Source organism: Gambusia affinis, linkage group LG11 (assembly GCF_019740435.1).
Source record: "Gambusia affinis linkage group LG11, SWU_Gaff_1.0, whole genome shotgun sequence".
In the NCBI taxonomy this organism is placed as follows: Eukaryota; Metazoa; Chordata; class Actinopteri; order Cyprinodontiformes; family Poeciliidae; genus Gambusia; species Gambusia affinis.
Window position 1 is genome coordinate 5493287 of NC_057878.1, and position 7124 is coordinate 5500410.

Below are 7124 nucleotides of genomic sequence, written 5' to 3' on the forward strand. Positions count from 1 at the left end.
GTTTAATACAAGAACTGAAAAATAGTTTTCCTTTTGTTTTTTTTGTTTCAAAACTCGAAGACTACAATCATGCTGACATGATCTACTTTAATGCTTTCCTTTTATATTAACTGTAGATTTTCTTTTATATATTTTTGAAAACTGAAGATTACTAATCTAATCTAATTTAGCGTGTGTGATGCTTTCCTTTTTCCAAAACCTGACGATCACTTATTGTGACAGATTCAACTTTAAGGTGTTTAATGCTTTACTTTTTTTTTTTTTTTTTTGCTTTAAAACTGAATATTATAGTTTGAAGCGAACTGTAATAAGATACTTTCTGCTTCACTTCATTTTAATTTAATTCATTATTATTACTTTTTTCCTAAACTGAAGATTATACTTAAGGTGACAGAAAGTACATATTTTAAGGTGTTTGGTGGTTTTCTTTTTTTATTATTATTATTTTGTCAAAACTGAAGATTAAAATTATGGTGACAGAATCTACTTTAAAGTATTTGATGCTTCCCTTTCTTTTATTATTATGTTTTTAAATCTAAAATTGAAGATTACTTATGGTGACAGGATCTACTTTAGGGCTTTTAATGCTCTCCTTTTTTATTGTTATTGATGTTATTTTTTCACTTCAAAACTGAAGATGATCGTTGTGGTGACATAATCTACTCTACAGTACTTTATGCTTTATTTCTTCCTTTCTTTCTTTATTTAATATTTTTGTTATTTCCCCAAAATTGAAGTTGATACTGAAAATGACAATCTCCTTTAAGGTGCTTAATGCTTTTTTATTTTCAAAACTGAAGGTTATACTTGTGGTGACATAATCGACTGTTCCCTTTCTCTTCTTTATTTTATATTTTCTTCTAAACTGAAGGTTACTCCTGGAGTCAGGATCTGCTCTGGTGACGTTTTGATGCTTTGGTTGCTCATCTTTCCGTCTGGACGTCGACGCTCTGCTGTGCGTGTTGTTGCCATGTCGACCTGAAACGAGCGGATGTGTTTGGCTGACTCCACAGTAATGACCTGTGTGTGCAGATTGGCAACCTTTACCCCCCACACACCCCACACAAAAAGCCTTTGTGCAAATTAATTTTTCATTCCAGCTGTGTGACCTCACTCTGAACATTTTTAGAAAAGCCCAGCCATTAGTTCGACTAATTATTTTGTGGAGCAAAAAAAGAAGAAAAAAGAAAATCCAAAAGTCCAATGTTAAATAATTGATTTGTTTTCTGCAAAAGTGTTTGCGTTTGGAAGCTGCCAGAGCCGGGGAAATAAATTCAGGAGCAGGATCTCGTTATAGCGAGATATAAAACTGCATTCCTCTGACGGGTTTCGACTTCATAGGCATACAGGGACTCCCTCTGACTCTCCGCGTTCTCGCTCTAGAAGACATTCAGACATCCCGCGAGGTGTTGCCGTTTTACTGTTACGATCTCTCTCTCTCTCTCGTTTAACCGGGAACATATTTCGGTTTTAATGAGGTATAAATCTTGTTATAACGAGTCTTGTATCTCGCCTTAAAACGAGAAAACGTTCTCATTTTTAACAAGGTTTGTGTCTCTCTTTTAGCTTTCCAATAAATCAAGGTGTCACAGTTATTTGGATCTCCGCTGTTTGTACTTTGTTCAGCCTCCATTTGGCAACACGACGGCACATATTCTTCTCCTGTAACGTTTTACAAGGCTGGAGCATGCTCCACGGTTTCTTCATCTTTTAAAAAACGGGGTTTAGGTCTAATGGCTGGAGCCTTCTAATAAGGCCAAGGGTTTGCGTCTGATGAAGCATTTCTCTCGTTTTGGGCTTTTTGGGTCGATGTCCGACTGGAATTCCCAGTTTACAGACAGAATCCACCAGGTTTCTAAGTATTTATTTCACAGAACTTGTGATTTCATTAACGAGATTCGTGGTGGTCTTTGTTAGAGAGAGACACTCACTGCATCGTAGATCCTCTACCGTACTTTATAGTGATTAAAAGTGTTTTTTCTGGAATTTCACCATTTGTTTAAATGATAGATTAAACTCTCTTCTGACCAAATTGCAGAGTTCAAGTTTTGAAGTAGTTGTACCAGTTGGTGTTACCATTAAGGCCAGATAAATGAGTCCTTGTCCAACCTTGATCATCAATTTTATTCTTTTTTGTCATTTAAATTACTGCTCTGTCTTCTATGCTTACTAAAAATTGCTTGTTCTTTTGTCTTTCCTATTTAAAGGGGCAGTATGGTGTAAAATTGGGTGTTTTTGAGCATCACATCATGTTATAGTGTTATTCCCTCATCAAAAACATACCTGCAGTGTTGCTTTGATTCTTTCATGCATGTTTGAGAAATACTTCAATCTCCATGGCAACCATTCCGCTGTGCAAAACACCCATGTGGACCTAGCCCCGCCTTCAAGGACGAAGCTCCTCCTGGAAGCTGCAGTTTCCAAGCTTCCGCCTCACGGAGCATCCCTCCCCCATGGCCGCCCCGCTCGGCTCCTTCAGACTAGCCAGCAGCAATTAGCAAACACCTGGTGGAACTGAGCTCAATATAGGAGCTACATTTCAGTGAAACGCTGGGAAGAAGAAAAAAAAACGTTGCTAAGGGGTTAATAGCGGAGCCATGTTGTGACGACTTCCTGAAGGCGGAGCGTCATAAAGAACAGGAGCTTCTTAAAGAGACAGAAGCCTAATTTCAAGGCGTTAAATTAATTTCTTTTAAGTCAAATTTGATATTTATAGCATTGTTCTTCTAACAAGTGAAGATGACATAGCAACATTAAATTGCTAGGATTGGCAATTTAAAGTGTCCAGACAATTTGATCAACGTAAAATACTAAAGTCTTCATTACAAAAGGGTTTCATTAAACATTTTTATTAGCAAAAATAACCCAAATGTATTTGTAAAAATGTAAATGAAAGAATGTACTTGCATAGAAGGTTGTATTTATTTTTATATGACATTTCTGCAATAATATGTATTTATTTAAAGGCTTTGTCACGTCACAGAGGCGCTGCAATGCATGTGCTGTGTCCACCTCTGCAATGTGTCAATCCAAATCTAAAACTTATGAGAAAGCAGAATTGCTACAGTTTATGTCATGGTTACTTTTACAGAAAAACCTCAACAGTCCAGTGTAAAATATAGGGATCTAAAGTGTAAACCAGAATGTAGTTTATATATATATATATATATATATATATATATATATATATATATATATATATATATCACTTTAATTAGTAAAAATAAATAAATGTATTTGTAAACATATATATATATATATATATATATATATATATATATATATATATATATAAAATGTATTTGATGTTGAACAGGAGGAAAAATACACATTGAATTAATCAGGACATGAAAAGTATATTTTAATTAACAAAAGCAGAGTCCAGATGTGAGCTGCTCATTCACAAGTTACCTCCATGTACAATTTAATATGACAGGCTGTGGCATTTCAAAATGTGTGCAACAAAGAGCCAACTTTGTACATAACAAAATATACAAAAATAAAAATATATTTTCTCTTCATTGCCTCCTTTAATTGTTTTATTATTATTATTATTATTATTATTATTATTATTATTATTATTATTATTATTATTATTATTATTATTATTACTTCAAATCACCATCTTCTTCTTTTAGTTCCACTCTTGCTTTGTTCCCCTCCTTCTTCTCCCTTTGAAGTCCAAATCTAAAAAGATAAATTCCTTATTTTGCAGCAGATTTATTTAGGTTGCACTCCCTCTGGTTTTTCCATCCATTTATCATCCCTTCATTTTCCCGTTCCCTCCGTTACTGTGCACATCCTCCTGTTCCGTTTTCTTCTTGAATAGACTCATCTATGTAGTCCAAAAGTCGTGGTCATGAACTAGACCACATTTTAGTTACGTTTTTTTTTTCCACCCATGTATTTGAACACCCATCAGATTAGAATAATATTATATATACTTAAAGGGGGGGAAAAAACAGAAGATAAATTCAGACATTCAGGGTGTAAATCACTGACCCGTATGTGTGTGCTTCAGGCCGAGCCGCTTTACGCACTGTTTACACCTTTAAAATATTCGTATAATAAATTTGCCGTTTAAATTAACATTGCAGGGAAACATATACAGTGCTACGAAATAAAAATCATTAATAAGAGAGACGTTTTACTGCTGTTGGTTTAAGGAGGAACTCCTGCTGTGAGCAGAAAGGAAACTCGAATGCATTTTGAAAATGATGCCTTTTTTAATTTTATTTTTATTTTTTTTAACTCACGTCAAAAATCACTGCGCCATTAATGCGTCACGGTAAGTTTATTTAGGATGCAGACGTGTTTGCTTTCGGTTTAAGCATGAAGCCACGCAGGGCTGCAAGATCTCAATAAGTCCAGACTTGAATTTATTTTCTTATGGGTTTTTTTTTCTTTTTTTGTCAATGTTTTCCAAAAATAAAAATAAAAAATACACCTGACATGGGGATAGATGAGTTTAGCATCTGAATAACACACTTCCGTTCTTTAGCACAACTTTAATCATTTGCAGCCGAAGTTCCCTTTAGAATTTAATTTTCTTAGCCTTTATATGGCGATGTATTTGGAGCTATATTTGGTACAAAAGCAATTTACCTCTGAAGTTGAAGTCGCAGATGAGTTTTGGGAAGCCAAGATGTAGATATAGTGGGCACATATTTTCTTGTTTAAAATCATCTATATAAAATTTACTATAGTTGACACTGGTGTAGCTTTTGACGCAAGTTTGAAAAACGCGGACGAAAATGTCCAGAAATTCAGCCCAGAAAGACAGAGCAACGTTAAGGAGAGCTAAGCTAACTTAGTTAGCGGTGAACATAGCTAGCTAGCTACTAGCAACACAGGGTGAAACCAGCCAACTGGTTTCGAAGAGCAATTTTTTCCACCATTGCCTGAGACCCCAGGTAAGCTGCCAGGTCCCCAAAAGAACTAATGTGAGTGAGTCTGACTTTGTCATTGCCAAAGGAAAAAGTTAATGACACGGTTAGCAGGCTTGCTAACCAATTTCACACCAGATGCTCCAGAGAAAACATGTTATTAATGAGAGAATATGTCTGGAGTTGAAAAGAATGGAAAATCAGCCATTAGAGTGACAGACTGTCTGATTTGGAGCAATATGGTCGACAATGTGGTGTGACACAGAGAGAGATAATGTCCTAGCCAAAGTTATCGAAGTATGCCAGGAAATTATACCAGAGGAGAGGCTTCCTGATGCTGTGTTGTGTTTGGAAACATTGTAGCATCATTGTGAGAAAATAATAATTAATGCTAATGGTTATAACTCAAAGCAAGAAAATGAGAACCCTTTTCTGTCCATAGAGAACATTTCAATAAGTTGGTGTAGCAAGTATCCTATGGTCACACAGGAGGAACCACACTGCACTAATTTTAGATGCTAATTTTAGAGATTAGCATCTAAATTTAGCATTTTAGATGAACGAAGGATAAATGGCCACCCGGTTTACGTAATAGAACAAATCCAAAATTCTCTATTCCAATGATAAAGTATATGGAAGACTAGGTCAAGAGTAGATTATTGGTTAGTATCTGACCACTTACTAATCACATAGCTATTTCAATTTTAAATAAAATTTGAAACAAGGAAACTATTTTAAAAAAACATGGGAGTCAGAAAGCCAAATTAAGGAAAGCAAACGATGTTAGTATTTGAAGGAATATCTGCACTATTTCCAAAAAAGACCAGAAACGTTACTAGAGGAAGACAAATTTGAAGGATCAAATCTCCAAGTGAAGCTAGTTGAATTGTGTTGTCAAAATGCGAAGGGAACCTTCGAGTAGAGTAAAAAAAAAACTGATTAGTTCTTTAGTGTAGAAAAAACATCACTACCATTAATCCTATTGCTAAGTTGAACATCAATGGACCCATTTCTGAAAATCGGACTGTAATAGTGAAATATAGTTTCCAGCTTTTATAAACGACAGCCAGACTTATTTCTGAACTCCATTAATTGATGGAACAGGTCCTGGATTTGATCCGGCAAGGGGGATCAGAGAAGTTTCTCTTGCTTTTTCATACGGAGACAAATACCCGTCAGGCATGGCGGTATTTCCTGTTTGTTAATACTAAGTCCGGCAGCGCCTCCTGCTGTACGGGCGTACAAATTACCCACAGGTAATAGTTTTGCTCCACTTTTGGCGTAACTAATGGAGCCAAAAAAAAAAAAAAAAGGAGCGCGAGGAAAAAGAAGATATTTGTGACTCACACGAGCGGCTTCGTGCCGTTGCATTCACTGACTCGTGTCCGAGTACGTTTGCTCCAAACGTGCTGGATTGAGTGGAGCAAAAAAAAAAAAAAAAATTAGAGCAGGAATTTAATATTTTGCGGCTTGTGGAGTGGAGTCTGTGTTCGTGCAGTGATGAATTTGTGAAGGTGTCAGTAGTTTTGTGTCTTAGTGGCAAAAAATTACATGTTATTTGTTTATTTTGGATTACTTGTGGCAAAACTGTACATGTAAGATCTTTTTTATATATGTCGCTCAAACAGTGTAATCCGTGTGTAACTGAAGAGGTGTAACTGTTATTTTGTATACGTGAAATTTGTGTTCCACAGTTATTTTATCACCGACCTCCATATTCATAATCCTTTTTACACGCTGTTTTCTTTTCTTTCTACTTTTTGCGATTTTCTTAAATTTAGCGGTTTTATCTGTACATATAAACCGATATTGGTTTGAATCTAAATCTCAATACATCTGGTCTGGCATTAGAAGTTACCACAACTTTTTTATTTTTAGTTTTAATTTTTACATAAATGATTTTTAAAAGTAAATAAAAACTCGACGTGCAGTAGACGATTAGATGACGGATGGCGCATGTCAGAGGTCAACGTGTTAGATGTTTGCGCCACATTTGATCGTGAAATTTGGCACATCTGCACTGGAGCAGTGAAATAACTCTGGAGACGACCTTATACGCGTTATATTTTATGCAGCTGTTGCCATATTAAATCTTCTCCGACAGGAATTTTAGCGCATAAATCTTCTTTGCCCTTTACCTGAGGAGCGGAGGGAGAAGGCGCGCTATTTGTCCAGCAGTATGGAAATAAATAATAATTTACTTCAAGATTATTTGCTACCGAACCGCTTTTAGAAATC